The 18,088-nt window shown below is 43.1% G+C and overlaps 1 long non-coding RNA gene across 1 annotated transcript; it reads left to right on the top strand.

Annotated features, from left to right (window-relative positions):
* The first annotated feature begins 9,205 nt into the window (after window positions 1-9,205).
* Window positions 9,206-17,793, top strand: LOC138739907 (uncharacterized). Its single transcript, XR_011342544.1, has 3 exons — window positions 9,206-9,380; window positions 16,445-16,563; window positions 17,644-17,793. It is a non-coding gene; the product is annotated as an uncharacterized lncRNA (long non-coding RNA).
* The last annotated feature ends 295 nt before the right edge of the window (window positions 17,794-18,088 follow it).

The raw sequence follows: 18,088 nt of genomic DNA, 5'->3' as shown, positions 1-18,088 counted from the left end.
TGTCTGTGTGGGTTTCCTCTGGGTGCTCTGGTTTCCTCCCACCATTCAAAATGTATTGGGGGTTGTAGGTCAATTGGGTGGCAATGGCTCATAGGCTGCAAGGGTCTGTTCCCATGCTGTACAGATATGTCTCAATTTAAAATTAAAGACTTTTTAGCTCAAGTCATTAGTTTGGAAGTTTAACTTACAACCTTTGAACCTGAGGCAACAGAGATGCCTAATAAGGAACAAATTTAATTGTAACAGGTAGTTTCAAATTTGCAAATATGTTGAGGAAGCAGGATGTCTGCTGGGAGACTTGCACAGATTTGGAGAATGGGCAAAGTAGTGATAGATGGAATACACCATAGGGAAGTGCATGTGTGGTGATATGTAATTACACCACTAGGTCACCAGGGGTCATCCCAGAGACCTTGTATATAAAGCAGTCGAGAGCTACAGTCTAGCCTTCCAGGTTCGTCTTGCAGAGACAAGACCTCTTAGTGTACATATTAGTTTATTAAAGCTGTCTTATACTCGCACCGCTGGTGTGGTTATTGTCAGTACAGCATGGTCATGCACTTGGTAGAAAGAATAAAAAAGCAGCTCATCATCTAAATCATTCAGAATGCAGAGGTCCAAAGGGACTTGGGAGTCCTTGTGTAAGAATCCCTAAAGATTAACTTGCAAGTTGAGTCAGTGCTAAGGAAGGCAAATGGAGTGTTAGTATTGATTTTGAGAGGACTAGAATATAAAAGCAAGGATGCAATGCTAAAGGTTAATAAGGTGTTCACCAGACCACAGTTTTGAGCCCCACATATATAAAAAAAAACCCAATGTGCTGGCTTTGGAGAGGGTCCAGGGGAAGTTTATGGAATGATTCAGGACGTGAGATTTAAATGTGTGAAGAGCTTTTGCAGACTCTCGGATGTACTCACTGGAGTTTAGGATGAGAGGAGATCTCATTGAAACCTGCCAGACACTGAAAGGGCTGGATACATGGAACAATACAACACAGCACAGGCCCTTCAGCATATATTCCTTCTATTAAAAAAAGTACTAAACCTTCCCTATCCCATAACCCTCTATTTTTCTATCATCCATTGGTTTCTCTAAAGCTCCTTTCACACTTGCATCCCACTAAATTGGCTGTTCAGTGTCCTAGGATAGGAATGGAGGTTCGGCTTTTCACATTTGACCACTCCTAACTGGGATGCTGAATGCTTTCACACTTGCAAGGAGCCATCCCTGGGGTGAGGACTGTTCTACCTTCTACTGGTGATGTCATGACTCATCAAATGATGATGAACCTGCCCAAAATCCTGATCAATGTATTATGATTGTATATTTGAACAAAATTAACCATGCATAATTATAACATAATTAAGCTTTATGTATAGCACAGTATGAGCCCTTCAGCTCCTATTATTGTCATGCTGACCTATATAAACTTTTAAAAGAGACTGTGGGAAAGTGCGAGCAATAAATAGTAATAACGGACAATTTTTAAACAGGGTGAGAAAATTGGTAGCACTATAGCGCACAACTTAAACAGTGTGGGAAAGTTTGTAGTGCTATCGTGTACTGTTTATAAATACCATGGGGAAAATGCGATGGTGGACCTGGCCTCCCAGAATTCCATGCAGCAGAGAAAGGGCTGTATGCCTGGTTACATACATGGAGCATTCATGGAGGGGTTTCTCTGCTGCACAGAATTTTGGGAAGTCAGGTCTGTACTCTTCCCCACCCCAGTGTTTATTAATAATGCGCTATAGCGTTATCAACTTTCCCACGCTGTTTAAATATTGCCTGTTATTACTATTTATTGCTTGCACTTGCTATTTCCCCTCTCTCTCCCACTGTGACTTTCCCATGGCAAAGTTTATACCTTTATTTTAATCTTTTCTTCCTGCACTCATGCAAAAACTTGGGTCATTTCAATCCCACAATGCAATTACACCTTTCACACTTGCCTGATTGCAGTGCCGGCATCTGCAGACAGCGGGGATTGTATTAAAGGGTCAAGGTTATCAATGCCCGGTGTGAGATGATGTCATCTGACACTGGCATAGAGTTGATTTTGCTTTCACACTTCCCACTTTAAAGGTCGATTGGCATTTGATTCCTGGGATCACTTTCAAGTGTGAAAGGGGTTTAAGAGTCTCTTAATGCCCCCAGTGTTTCAGCTTCCACCCCCGGCAAGGTAATCCAGGCACATAAAAAAGATTATCTTTTGATCTTATAAATCTACCTAATTGGAGCCTTGTACATTTTTAATTGCACCTTTATAAAACTATATTCTATATTTTTTGCTTTTGTACTCCACCTCATTGTCTTTATGTATGAGTTGATATGCCTAGAGAATGCAAATCAAAGGACAAGATTATGAGAGGCATAGATAGGGTGAACAGCCAGTACCTGTTTCTCAGGGCAGAATCAGCAAACATCAGAGGACATAATTATAAAGTGAAGGGAGGGAAATTTAGGGGATACATCAGGGGTAAGATTTAAAAAAACAGTGGTGGGTGCCTGTTCCATGTTCTAAGAATTAACCTCATCTTCCAATAAAACCAATTAGCCTCGAATTGACTCAATAAAGCACACATGCAATATATTAATAGTACTGTACACATAGATATGTATCTATAGATAAATAAAATGCATAATATATAAAACCTGGCTGTTGTTTAATTACTCCAACTTAAATATACTTTCCTGCAATATGGGGCTCCTCCAATCCCACATCAGCGCCCATACTGCTCTTGCTTGGCACTAATTGATTGTTTTCACATGGTAACTTTATATGGCTGTATGACTATTAGAGTTAACCAGTTGAACTGCTCACAGAAGAGTCCTTCTCACAGTACCAGGTGCAAAGTGACAATTAAACTTAAGTAGTAAGAATAATCATTATCACCTAATTCACTGCAAAGAAGCATATAAATTGTACCACATTAATCAAAATAATATGAAGGGCTCAGCATCAGTTCCACACACGTGGTTTAGTGGTGAGTTATTTATGGGAACTCATCTTAACCTTGGAGAGTAGCAGGTTCTCTGTCCTACTAGGGAGTAAATTTGCTACAATTCAGAAAAGATTTATCTGGTGTGACCACCTCACACCTCATTACAGGTATGAAATGATTTCCCAGATGGGAAGAGATTGTAAAATATCTCTCACGAGTTTCTTCAGTCAAACACGAGCTGATATTCACATGTGACTTTCCCATTTCCATATGATTGGATGCTATTTCCTCAGGTTGCAGTGTGTAGATCCAAGGGATACAACCTCTTGCTAAGGGGTGAGTCACTTAGCTGTTTGGGATGGAGATGAGAAGAAACATCTTCTGAAAGATTGTGAATCTTTGGAATTTTCTCCACAGAAGCTATGGATGCTCAGTAATTCAGAGTGTTCAAGACCGAATATTTTGAATGTTAAAACCATCCAGTAACTTGGAGATTGGATATGAATGTGAAGATAAAAACAATAAACAGGTTCCAGATTGCTCGTGCCCTCCTGTCACATTTCAAAGTAATCAAATTCAGAATATCAGGCAATAGTTTGGCTTAATTGTGAAATTACAACTTATAGACCATTCAGTCCAACATGTTCATGCTAGCTTTATGGTCCACCCATGTCTCTTCACCTTCTCCTTTTGATGTACCCCAAATCTTCATTCTGCCTTATGGTGTTTATGTAGCTCCCTATACATGTTCTGTGCATTGTCAACATGTGAAGTTTATAAATTCTCAGTCTTTGAGTATTTGGACTTGCATTTGATTTTCTCTCTAAATAGCTTTAAAAGAAAACAGATTGTGTCTGACAGGAATGAAAAAAATAATTTTCTTGATTAACATTGCTTTCTGTTACATTGTTCACATAGTCCTTGTGAGCAGCAGAATTTTTAGTCAGCAAAACTTTAAAGATAATTTCTTTGCCTACATTACAAAACATTGAGATTGTTAATTGGAAATTGATTTCTCTTTCATTGAAGCTTGCATTTGTTCATCACAGAAGGAGCTGCTTGACCTAACACTTTTTAAAATTAAAAAAATTTTTTTCACACTATGAACCATATTAACCAAAATACACATAAACATTTCCCTCTTGAATATACACAGTGTCATTTTCTCCCCTTTTCCCCCTCCCTTCCCTCCCTCCTTCACCCCCCTTCCCACCCACTCAATGTTCAACATATATAATTCATTAAACCCATTAAACAATGTCATCACACACTTTGAAGGAGCTTTTCAATTACTCTCTCTACCCCTACCCATTCCCTGAAGCCCCGCAAATTTCCTACCCATCCAATTTTCATTTTAGGACTATTGTTGAATTGGTTTCCACTGCCCTTTTGGTCAACATGTTCTGGAATTAGATTATGTTCCCTTTGTTTAAAACATTTTTGAGGTTTTATTGTTTAAAAAAAATGAATATTGTATTAGTTAGAATAGGCTCTGAGCAGAGTTAAAGATTTTCCTTCATTCAGATAGCTAATGCAAAAAAAAATTCTGACCTGAAATGTTAAATACCTCCCTTCCCCACACCCCCCCCCCCCTGACTGATGCTGCTAGACCTACTGAGTTCTTCCAGCAGATGGGTTTTCACTCCAGATACTAGCATCTGTGGCTCCAATTTACTACTCCATTGGGAAATCTCTTCAAGACAAGCTAATATAGAAGAAGTTTTCCTCCTCTGAGTCTTGATGAAGGGTTCCAATCCAAAATGTGGACAATCCCTTTTCTCCCACTGATGTTGCTAGTCCCAGAGTTCATCCAGCAGATTGCATTTTTCTGCAAAGAATAGTTGAATCCTGGTATTCGTTTCTGGGACATTGCCTGATCATCATGGCAGAGGATCTTTAGGCTGTTTCCTTGATATTATCTCCACAGCATTCCATGTCAGAAAGGGACATCATTTGAGGTGCCTAATACTAAGCTTACCATCAAGCGAGTGAAACCATTGGACATTTGGTTGAATCACACTGCTGGACAAAACCACATACAATATTGAAATACACTGAATTTTGCTGGGGCATTCAAAATATTTTAAAACTTTAAAGTCAGAAGAAAAGTTAAGAGACAAAAAGAAAGCATTTTCCAAAATTAAATTATCTAAATAAACAAACCACTAGAGGTATAAAAATGTTTGGAATGATTTAAATGGATTTTAAAAAAAGTATAATAATTTTATGAAAGTCATTTAAACTGCAAGACAGTTACTGGTTTCTTACTTCCTGTTTGTTGCCATTAGAATCAATGAGAGAAAATTTCTTGTCTATTTAGAACAGATGCAGAATTCTTTGTAAAATTTGCATTATTAGTATTTTGCAACTAGCCCAAGTTCCAACTCCCATACTGGGCATCAGAGAATGCCCAGCGTGGGGATGAGCTAATAAGAATTCTGAATCTCCTTGCCTGTGAGAACAATTGAAAAGTTTATTTTGGTTTTGCGGGGCTCTTCCGCAAATCCTGACTGTTTTCCAAATGCATCTGATCGGGCAGAACAAGTTTTTAACTGCATGCTGTTGAGTTACAAGTTTACTGTCTTCTTCTGAAAATAAGATAAATTAGATGAATTTCCCATTAGTTGTCTTCTGTTTGAGACTTTTTCCTGGCTATGTCTGCAGGTATTGGGTCTGGGAAGTTTACAAGATAAGGATTGCATTGACAAACTTCATTTGATGTACACCAAAAAAAAAGTATTTTATATTTCAGAGATGGAACTACTTATCTGGAAGCAGCAATCAATGTGTAAACCTGGTTAGGGTCTAATCAAACTCAACCAAATTGAAATAAATGGATTGCTGGCAATTATAGATAGCACATCTATTTGAAGCCATGTCCTTCTAATCTAGATTTGTGTCTTTTTACTGATAGCATATCTATTTGAAGCCATGACCTTCTAATCTAGATTCGTGTCCTTTTACTGAGATGGGTCTTTGTTAAGATGTTCGACCTGATTCAAATGAAACTAGAATTAGGCTCCTCTTGAAACATTATTTTTCACTCTTTCATTTGCTAGCATTTACTCCCAAGTAGGACAGAGAACCCATTACTCTCCAAGGGTATGATGCTCTTTACCTGCTTCCATTTCTCACGTTCTCCTGATTTTCTGAGAAGCTCAGATGATATCAGGAGGACGTAATGCTCGCAGATTATTTCCATCACTTCATGTTGAAAGATCATTCAACTTGATGCTCGAGTACTGAACGTTGTTTTGATGCAAAAAAAAAACAGCCTTGATCTTATGAATGGTCCTCTCCTGGTATTATTTATAATATTAAAAATTAAGATTTTTAATTTTAGACTCTTTTGTGGGTATTTTCAATCCTTTTGAGTTTTAAGGACTGAGATTCTGAATGCACAGAAGATCAATGAGATTTCCGATGCTGCCCCCACATCCTTCAGTGGGAATAAGGCCCAGGATCATACTAGATCTCAGACCTCAGCAAATTAGTGAATCAGATATCATCGTGCATAAACTTGAAAACCGAACATTGCTAAATGTATTTTTGGCTGGCCAATGTCATTCAGGTTTTAGATAATCATAGAGTTCTGGAAATACTCAGAAATTTAGGTAGCATCCAGAAAGAAGGTGAATGGATTGGAATCTTGCATCAGAAATAGAATGAGTTTTAGGATGCAGATAAAGGGAGGGAGGAGGAGAGAACAAGAGGGAAGGTCTTTGAGAAAGTGAAGGCAGAAAGGATGAATTGATAAAAGGGATGATGGTGAAAGAGAAAATGTGTGGACATGTTTGGCAAGAGTACATTAAGTGGAAATAACAGGATCATTAAATAACGTTAAATCAAGTGATGCCCCTGTAATGCTGCAAATCATACAGTCAGCAGACTGGCATTGTTCCCCAAAATTACACTGAGCATTTTAGAAGATACGACTGGGAGCAGAGGGGAGAATTAAGTGGTAGGAAAAATTTCAATCCTTTACCCAACTCCTATTATTTTGTCATTCACAGTAGTAAGTTAAACGATTTTTCAATTCAGACTAGCTTGTCTTCCTAAAATTGTACCTACATTTGAGTGACTGATTCATTCATTCATTGGAGCGACTTCATCTCCAACATCAAAGTACTCGAGAGGGCAGAGGCCGACAGCATCCAATGCACGCTGCTGAAGATCCAACTGTGCTGGGTAGGTCACGTCTCCAGAATGGAGGACCATCGCCTTCCCAAGATCGTGTTCTATGGCAAGCTCTCCACTGGCCACCGAGACAGAGGTGCACCAAAGAAGAGGTACAAGGACTGCCTAAAGAAAGCTCTTGGTGCCTGCCCCATTGACCACCGCCAGTGGGCTGATCTCGCCTCAAACCGCGCATCTTGGCGCCTCACAGTTCGGCGGGCATCAACCTACTTTGAAAAAGACCGCAGAGCCCACCTCACTGACAAAAGATAAAGGAGGAAAAACCCAACACCCAACCCCAACTCACCCATTTTCCCTTGCAACCACTGCAACCATGTCTGCCTGTCCCGCATTGGACTTGTCAGCCACAAACGAGCCTGCAGCTGACGTGGACATTACCCCTCCGTAAATCTTCGTCTGCGAAGCCAAGCCAAAGATTTGGCTCAGCAAATGAAATACCTTGGTTTCAAAATTTAAGTGACTTCAGATTAACAAGTGAAAGGTCAATCAGATTCCATGGAAATTTGTGGCAGTGTACTCAGTAATTATTTAAAGAAGAGAAGATGCAATCATTGGCCATTCTGGAGCTCTTGGATCTCTATCTGGCCTTTTTTTCCATTTGAGAGAGTGAGAGAAAATGAGTGTGTGAGAGAGAGAGAGAGAGAGAGAGATGTCAGTGAATATAAACAGAAATCTCTGATATGGGTAAATGAACAGGAAAAGGGCAATAGGAGAGGGGTGTGGCTGATCAGAGATAGGAATGAGTACATCAGTTTTCACCAAGGAAGAAAATGTTAGAGTCTCAACAAAATATGGTTTGATTGAGGATCAGAGATAGTATTGCAGTAAGAGTGGAAACAGCTGGACCAGATGGCATCCAACCTGAGTTGCAGGGTAAGTAGTTGAAACATTGGCTGTAATATTCCAGGTTTATGTAGATTCAGGGGAGGTACTGGGCCAAAGATAAAGTATCCTGAGTATTTTCCACAGGGCACTGATCTAGATTGAGAAGGCACAGGCTTAAGGTGAGAGGAAGAAAATAAGAGACAAGTTTTTGCACAGAGGGCAGTGATTGCATGGGACAACCTGCTGGAGAAGGTGGTAGAGGCAGATTCAATCAGAAAGTTTAGAAGGCACTTGCATTTGTCCATGAATTGAAAAGGATACGGGGCTAATGCAGCCAAATGAAATGAGGACCGATAGGCATCAGGGCCAACAAGGATAAAGTGGGATGAAGGGCCTGTATTGTGTTGTGAAGCATTTTGTCTTCATGACAATGATTTTATCAGTGCAAATGTCTCCAAGAGATGGGTCCACTACTCCCCCGAGTCTGTAGCCCCGCATGGCTGCTGGTGAGCACTGTTGGCTCCTCCAACAGGCCCTTTAATGTCTGTACAGAGTCACTGGCATTAGGGCTGGGTGGTTAAACCTTTCAGAGCAGTGCTGTGTCTTTGTTTTCTGCTCTCCTGGGTCCACACCAGTGTCCTTGCTGCTATTTTATCAACCTCATAACTTGATGTACCTCTAATGGGGTCAGTGGTGAGCATGCCCAGTATTTGGGAATGGCCATGAGTTGGTGTTTAACTCATGCTTAATAGAGTAGGATTATAATCACACATTTCAGCATTCAGATAAGTGGGGATTATACCACCACACCCCAGGAGGAAATCTACATGGCACAGGAACAATGGGCAAACTTTGCACAGATAGCACCCAAGGTCAGGATCACACCTGGGTCTCTGGTGCAGTGGGGCAAGAGTTATGCTAACCACTGCTTCCCTTTCAGGACCTTTGCTAATTTAGGATGAGGGCAGCCTTCTTTTCATGCCTGAACCAGGTGAAATAAGGATTAAATATAAAAATCAAAAGTAAATATTGCAAGGTAGTTAAATGTCACCACTTGAAATATTAAGGTTTCTATTAATTCATCTCAAGTATCAAAGCTGATAATTCAGTTAAAGGTGTTAGTTTTTCACTATCCCAGGATAATTGGACATTTGTGCCAAAGTGTCACAATAAGTTATTTTTTGTTTTGTGCCACTGGCAAGATCAGCATTTATTAACCACCCCCAATAAAACTGAAGAGGTTGGTGGAGAGTCCTAGGGTGAAGTTTGTTGCTGCATGGGCAATCGGACCATGCAGACAGATAAGCCTCACCCATAGACCTTGTGTTCAGAGTCCTGTTCACTCCAGACAGGAATGCTTCTCCTGGAAGATACACTTGAATTGGATGGGTTTTACATGCATTTGGTCACCAGGTATTTGTTTTGTATTTCAAATGCTGTTAATTGTCATAATTTAAATTTTCCTGTTGCTGCAGTAAATTCAAAGCCGTCAAGACACACTATCTTATTGCTACCATCATTAAATAAGCTATTGTACCCACTGCTCTTAAAATCAATCTTTTGCTTAAAAAAAAACATAAGCAAATGTATATAAAGAGAAAGGGTCAACTGGAATTAACATCAGCACTTAATAAGCTCTTACTTCAAGTCATATTTTAATTTTCTCTAAGGTACTTCATTAGAGATATTGGGTTGGATGACGTGAATCCCACCCTGCTCCAGTCCCAGAATTAATCCCCTGGTCTTTGCTTGCTCACTCTTATTAAGGTTGGATGGAGAAGGACAATCTTGTTGACCTGATGAACCAGGGAGTTGAGTGGTGACTGACTTATCCTGAGGCCCCACTTCACTGGCAACAAGAAAACAAGAAATGGGAGCAGGACTAGAACATGTTGTGCTGTTGAGCCTGCTCTTCCATTCAATATGATCATGTCTGTGAACTCAGTTTCATTTACCCTCAATGACACTTAATTTGCCAGTTCTTCAAAAACATTCCCATCCTTCTCTTAAATACATTCAATGAGGCACCCTCTGCTGCTTCATTGGGCAGGGAATTCCAGTTTCACTACTCTCTGGCAGAAGTACTTTCGCATCTCGGTCTTAAATCCATTCCCTGAATCTTGAGGCACTGTCTCCAAGTTCTAGTCCCACCTGTCAGTGTAAACATCCTCCCTGCATTGACAGACTGGGAGGGGCAGTGCTTTGCCTTCTGCCAAATCCCAGAACTTTATATTTTAATTGTTAGTTATCTCTGATAATATAATATTAGATTAGACTTGATGTGGAATCCAGCAATGGGGCAAAGTGCCAGATAAGACCACGCTTGTCACTCATTAAATGACACACTAGGGTTCAGAAATAGAGAAACATGATAAACTGCAGTGGTAGGCCATTCAGTCCTTTAAGCCAGTTCCACAATTGAGGCTAATCCTTTGTTTCAATATCATATTCCTGATCTCAACCTCCAATGCATTTTGTGCCCTGCAGGAAGTTTGGTTGAATTCAGGACCTGCTTCCATGGGTAGAGTTTGGAAAAGACAGGTCCTAACATAACCATTGGCCAAGTCCAACAAAATTTTGACTCATTGGGATAAACGACCAACAGCTTGTCACAGAAAAAGTAAAGCATGAGCATTGAGCAAAGGATAAGGAAAGGTATCTCAGTTAGGTGGTTAGCACAACGCTATTACAACCCCGATCGGGGTTCAAATTCAGTACTGTCTGTAAGGAGTTTGTAAATTCTCCCTGTGTCTATATGCATTTCCTCCTGTTGCTCCAGTTTCCTCCCACCCTTCAAAACGTACAGGGGCTGTAGGTCAATTGGGTGGTACGGGCCTGTTATCATTTTGTATATGTACAATTAATTTGTTTTTTTTTAAATGGATCAATTTAGGGAAGCAATTTAGTGTTGTTTTTCCAGATCTTTTCTCAATTAACCTTATCTATCAATAATTATTTAATCCACAACCATTGGCTTCTAAAATGAAAGCTTGGTTCAATCGAAGAACATTGATTTGGTTCCTTAATGGAAAAAGTTGAATATAACCCATTGTGTCAACATTGCCATATGCTGTCCCTGCCTCAGTTGCCCCAAAACCCTGGTGTGTTCCAACACTCCTCTCCCCAATCTATCACCTCTCTCTTTTGGGTGTTTGTCCAAAAGGCTGCAGCACCTGTCCTAATTTGCCTCCTGTTCCATTGGATGGAGCGAGACCAAACCTTGATTGGCAGCTGGTGTGTCCTCTGACTAGGTAGGAGACAGTGCTGTCACATGACAGCCACAATCCTTCACAAGATGATCGTTGAGTTCAGGAGGACCAGGAATGACTGCCCTCCACTACTCATTCACAGTTCATTAAGCTAATGACCTATTGTGGTACACATCTCCTCACTTGTCAGGAAGCCACAACAGTGATTGTATTTCTTGAGAAAGCTGAATGAGCAAGGCTACCAGCCACAATTATATCAACCTTCTACAGGAGCTAAATTGAGAGAATCCTAGCTGGCTGCATCACAGTGTGGGTCAGTTGCTGCAAAGAAATGTATTGGAGATCAATCCACAGGACTGTAAGAGTGGCAGAAAGGATCACTGGAGTCGCCCTCACCCTTATTGACGTGATCTACTGGAATTGAGGTCTGAAGAAGGAGTGCAAAATCAATGACAACCCCACCCACCCTGCATACAGCATTTTTCAGCTGCACCTGTTAGGGTAGAGCCAACACCACCAGGCTGAGGAACAGCTTCTTCCCATGGGAAATGAGAACACTGAACGATCAAAGGAACTGCTCATACTAATCATCCAAGGTGCTCATATTCACAAAATAATATTTATATATATAAATACTTATCCTGCAGATGTATTGTTTGTCTGTATGCATGTTTTGTACTGAGGATCGGAGAATGGTGTTCCATCAGGTTGTCAAGGGGGAGGCGGCGGCCCCAGCCTCGGTCGAGTGAGGCAGGCGGAGGCCCCGGTCCGGGCAGAAGGTGGAGGCGGCGGCCCCAGTCCGGGCACAGGGAGAGCAGCGGTGGCCCCGGCCCCGGTCTGGGCAGAGGGTAGGCGGTGGCGGCCCAGATCCGGGCAGGAGCAAGGGGGGGGCGGCGGCTCCGGCCTCGGTCGAGTGAGGCAGGCGGAGACCCTGGTCCGGGCAGAGAGGTGGAGGCGGCGGCCCCAGTCAGGGCACAGGGAGAGCAGCGGCGGCCTCGGCCCCGGACCGGGCAGTATGGTCCGACCTAAGAGGGGAGGCAGGCCCCTCCAGCCCGGGTAAGAAACCTGCATAGGAGAAGGCCACTCCGATATAAAACCTACGACCCAAGGACCTCGCTGCCACGTCCCAGCTTGCTTGGCCACGGCACACGAACCATGGGTGTAAAGGGTGGGGCCAGTACTGCGCACACTGCACTCCACCTAAAAGCTCCTTTGCGCAGGCCCGAGGACAGGTCCACGTCCTCCCCCTCCACGTCCTCCCCCTCCACGTCCTCCCCCTCCACGTCCTCCCCCTCCACGTCCTCCCCCTCCACGTCCTTCCCCTCCACGTCCTCCCCCTCCACGTCCTCCCCCTCCACGTCCTCCCCCTCCACGTCCTCCCCCTCCACGTCCTACCCCTCAAAAGATGCTCACAAACTCAGGCTAGCATGCTGGAACATCAGAACCATGCTAGACAAGGCTGACAGCCACCGACCTGAACGTCAGTCTGCCCTCATTGCACATGAACTCCTCAGACTTGACATCGTCATAGCCGCTCTCAGTGAAGTCCGCCTGGCAGATGTAGGCAGCCTCCAAGAACGCGGCGCGGGCTACACACTCTACCGGTCTGGCAAGCCTTTGGATGAATGACGCCTATCTGGTGTAGGCTTCTTGGTCAAGAACTCCATTGCCTCCAAACTCGAAAACCTTCCGACAGGCCACTCGGACCGAATCATGTCCATGTGACTCCCCCTTCAAAACAAGCGTCGCATCACCCTCATCAGTGTCTATGCTCCAACCCTCCAGGCGGAACCAGCAGAAAAGGACAAGTTCTACACTGACCTGCACAACCTCATCCAACGCACCCCTACAGCCGACAAGGTTGTCATCCTTGGCGACTTCAACGCTCGCGTCGGCAAAGACTCAGAAACCTGGCCAAGAATCCTGGGCAAGCATGGCGTCGGCAAGTGCAACGACAATGGGCGCCTCCTGTTGGAGCTCTGCGCAGAACAGCGGCTTGTCATTACAAACACCCTTTTTCAGCAGAGGGACAGCCTGAAGACTGCCTGGATGCATCCCCGATCCAAACATTGGCACCTCCTGGACTAGATCCTGGTGCGAGAAAGTGACAAACGAGATGTGCTCCACACCAGGGTCATGCCCAGCGCGGAATGCCACACTGACCACCGGCTGGTTCGCTGCAAGCTCAATCTTCACTTCAAGCCAAAGCCCAGGAACAGTAAAGCCCCCAGAAAGAGGTTCAATGTTGGAAACCTGCAGTCAGACGAAGTGAGAGGAAACTTCCAGGAAAACCTCAAAGCAAAGCTCGACGATGCAATCTGCCTCACGGACCCGTCCCTTGAAACCCTCTGGGATCAGCTGAAGACTACCATACTGCAATCCACTGAAGAGGTAATGGGCTTCTCCTCCAGGAAAAACAAGGACTGGTTCGACGAAAACAGTCAGGAAATCCAGGAGCTGCTGGCAAAGAAGCGAGCTGCCCACCAGGCTCACCTTACAAAGTCGTCCTGTCCAGAGAAGAAACAAGCCTTCTGTCGTGCATGCAGCCATCTTCAGCGCAAACTCCGGGAGATCCAAAATGAGTGGTGCACTTGCCTCGCCAAGCAAACCCAGTTCAGCACGGACATTGGCGACTTCAGGGGTTTCTACGAGGCTCTAAAGGCTGTGTACAGCCCCTCACCCCAAGTCCAAAGCCCGCTGCGCAGCTCAGACGGCAAAGTCCTCCTCAGCGAAAAGATCTCCATCCTCAACCGATGGTCAGAAGACTTCCAATCTCTTTTCAGTGCCAACCGCTCAGTCCAAGATTCCGCCCTGCTCCAGCTCCCTCAACAGCCCCTAAGGCTAGAGCTGGATGAGGTCCACACCCAGGATGAGACATATAAGGCAATTGAACAACTGAAAAGTGGCAAAGCAGCAGGTATGGATGGAATCCTCCCAGAGGTCTGGAAGGCTGGCGGTAAAACTCTGCATGTCAAACTGCAGGAGTTTTTCAAGCTTAGTTGGGACAAAAACAAAGGCGAGAAATCAGACTGCTCAAACTACAGGGGAATCACGCTGCTCTCCATTGCAGGCAAAATCTTCGCTAGGATTCTCCTAAATAGAATAAAACCTAGTTTCGCCGAGAATATTCTCCCAGAATCACAGTGCGGCTTTCGCGCAAACAGAGGAACTACTGACATGGTCTTTGCCCTCAGACAGCTCCAAGAGAAGTGCAGAGAACAAAATAAAGGACTCTACATCACCTTTGTTGACCTCACCAAAGCCTTCGAGACCATGAGCAGGAAAGGGCTTTGGCAAATACTAGAGCACATCGGATGCCCCCCAAAGTTCCTCAACATGGTTATCCAACTGCACGAAAACCAACAAGGTCGGGTCAGATACAGCAATGAGCTCTCTGAACCCTTCTCCATTAACAATGGCGTGAAGCAAGGCTGTGTTCTCGCACCAACCCTCTTTTCAACCTTCTTCAGCATGATGCTGAACCAAGCCATGAAAGACCTCAACAATGAAGACGCTGTTTACATCCGGTACTGCACAGATGGCAGTCTCTTCAATCTGAGGCGCCTGCAAGCTCACACCAAGACCAAAGAGAAACTTTTCCGTGAACTACTCTTTGCAGACGATGCCGCTTTAGTTGCCCATTCAGAGCCAGCTCTTCAGCGCTTGATATCCTGCTTTGCGGAAACTGCCAAAATGTTTGGCCTGGAAGTCAGCCTGAAGAAAACTGAGGTCCTCCATCAGCCAGCTCCCCACCATGACTACCATCCCCCCCACATCTCCATCGGGCACACAAAACTCAAAACGGTCAACCAGTTTACCTATCTCGGCTGCACCATTTCATCAGATGCAAGGATCGACAACGAGATAGACAACAGATTCGCCAAGGCAAATAGCGCCTTTGGAAGAGTCTGGAAAAACAACCAACTGAAAAACCTCACGAAGATAAGCGTATACAGAGCCGTTGTCATACCCACACTCCTGTTCGGCTCTGAATCATGGGTCCTCTTCCGGCATCACCTATGGCTCCTAGAACGCTTCCACCAGCGTTGTCTCCGCTCCATCCTCAACATTCATTGGAGCGCTTTCATCCCTAACGTCGAAGTACTCGAGATGGCAGAGGTTGACAACATCGATTCCACGCTGCTGAAGATCCAGCTGCGCTGGGTGGGTCACGGCTCCAGAATGGAGGACCATCGCCTTCCCAAGATCGTGTTATATGGCGAGCTCTCCACTGGCCACCGTGACAGAGGTGCACCAAAGAAAAGGTACAAGGACTGCCTAAAGAAATCTCTTGGTGCCTGCCACATTGACCACCGCCAGTGGGCTGATATCGCCTCAAACCGTGCATCTTGGCGCCTCACAGTTCGGTGGGCAGCAACCTCCTTTGAAGAAGACCGCAGAGCCCACCTCACTGACAAAAGACAAAGGAGGAAAAACCCAACACCCAAACCCAACCAACCAATTTTCCCCTGCAACCGCTGCAACCGTGTCTGCCTGTCCCGCATCGGACTTGTCAGCCACAAATGAGCCTGCAGCTGACGTGGACATTTACCCCCTCCATAAATCTTCGTCCGCAAAGCCAAGCCAAAGAAAGAAGTTGTGCAATTAGATGATAATAAACTTGACCTGTAATTATGAACGGAATTTAAATCTCACAGCAGCTCTGGTGGGATTTGAATCACATTTATGAATTATTAATTATACCACTGTACCACCTCATCCCTCTCTGTAAATTCCTGCAGTCCAAAAACCTTTCAGGATCTCTGTGCCCCTCCAATACTAACCTTTGCATTATGTCCAGATCAAATCACTCCACCAAAGCCCATCATATCCAGCTTTTGTCTGGAATGACTTCCTTCAATCTTTTTACTTCCCTACCTCTCTTCCTCCATGCAAACCCCCTTGGATTTTCATGGAGAAACAAGAGATATGGATGTAAAGAAGTAGCTATGAAAATAGCCACCTATTTTAATTTCTCCATCTGGAGTGAGGTGTCATATTCTTTCTTGTACTTACCCTGTGGGAAAATCTTTAATTGTTTGGCTAGCTGTGAAGATGTTGGAAAGTTGCTGTAGTTTGATGAATGAAACAATATAAAGCTGCTTATTCTCTTCAAAAATAACCTGGGGTTAAAAAGAAATCTTATGCTACTTGGAGGAAATATATGTAATTAGAAATTAAAGATTAAAGTTATAATGTCGTGGATTTTTTTTCAACATGCTAAAGCAGATTTGTTCTTTGCTGATCTGAAATTTTCCATTGAATCAGATTCCACTGAATAAGCTGGGAAATTGTTGGAACATCAACAAGCAAATAAACAATCAGTTTGAAAACAATTGAAAAGTGTTAGAAAGTGGCACCAAAGTTTAAGCTCAGGGCATGAGCAGGTAAATGGTGACTTATTTCTTATTTTCTAATGAATAACAAGGCACTGGATACTATCCCCTTACTCTTTTCTTTGAATGATCAAAATGATTTCAACCTCTGTATTGTAAAATAAACCAGAGGCACTGAAGTCTTGACCAAGTATCCTTACACCAAAGAATTCACGACAGTCTAATTTCTTCCTTGGTACAATGAAGAAAATGCATTAACACCTCCACTTTTTCAGAAGTTAAAATAAATTATTATACAGTAAAATCCCTGGTATTTAGGATTTCCAGTTGCTTGAGATTGTGTGTGCATGAATTGGCAAACTAACTGCTAGGGGCACCAATTTTAAACTTTTATATTTCTTACCCATTTGTTTTCTGCAATTTTTTTTTTTGCCGGTTGCTTGAGGGTGCTGGCTGCTTGAATTCCAGATCATGGGGATTTTACTGTCTTCCAATTTTTATTGAGGCTCCAGAGAGAATATCTCATTGGATGCATCACAGCTTGGTTCAGGAACTGCTTTGTCTAAGACCGAATAAAACTGCAGAGAGTTGTGAACGCAGCTCACACAAACCAACCTCCTCTTCATTGACTTCACCTGCCACTGCATCAGGAAAGCCAATAGATTAAAGAACTCATCCCACCATGATCACACTCTCATCTCCCCACTTCTCATTGTGCAGATTCAAGGACATTCCTTTCCTCCTGTTATCTGACTCTTGAATGCACCCTTCATTGGTAAAAAAATGATGCCTTGCACTGTTTAACGGAACTTTTTCTCTTTGAGAAAAAGTTTTTTGTTTCATTTCAACACTGTCCCCTTCACTATTATTCTTATTTTCTCTCTGAGTGTTGTATTATGTATAGGTTGTTCTGGCCTGGGTGACATGCAAAATAGTCTTTCACTATATCTCAGTACATGTGACAATCAACAGTTCAATTCCATTCTACGATCCTGTTGCAGATGCTGTTTGCAATGACAGCATTAATCAATTGGATGGGTTTAAAAATGTGTCTTTCTTTCTTTCTCCACAAATGCTGGGTGTTTTCAGAATTTCTGCATTTAATTTAATTTATAATTTAATTTTTTTTAGAGATACAGCATGGTAACTGGCCCTTCCCACCCATGAGCCCATGCTGCCCAAGTACCCCAATTACCTACAACCCCTGAAGGCAAGAGGAAACCAGAGCACCTGGAGGAAATCCACGGTCATGGGAAAAACGCACAAGCTCCTTACAAACTGGGTTGCTGGTGATGTAATAGCGTCATGCTAAATGCCTCAGTAACCATGCTGCCCATTTATTTTGGGTTTCTAGCATCTGGTGCTATATTTACATCTTGTATATTTTAATAGTAATATGGCAATAATGGAGGATGGAGTCAAAACCAAATATGCCATTGTGGGAGTCTCTTCTGAATGTAGTGAAGGAAGAACATTGATATTTGAAGCTTTATTTAATCCATAACGTTAAAAAAAACATTTATTCAGAACCATGATTTAAAAATTAGGCAAAGATGACCTCTATAAATATTTCATC

This window comes from Narcine bancroftii, chromosome 7 (assembly GCF_036971445.1).
Source record: "Narcine bancroftii isolate sNarBan1 chromosome 7, sNarBan1.hap1, whole genome shotgun sequence".
In the NCBI taxonomy this organism is placed as follows: domain Eukaryota; kingdom Metazoa; phylum Chordata; class Chondrichthyes; order Torpediniformes; family Narcinidae; genus Narcine; species Narcine bancroftii.
Note: the sequence above shows the minus strand (reverse complement) of the source record. Positions and strands in the feature narration are given on the sequence as shown.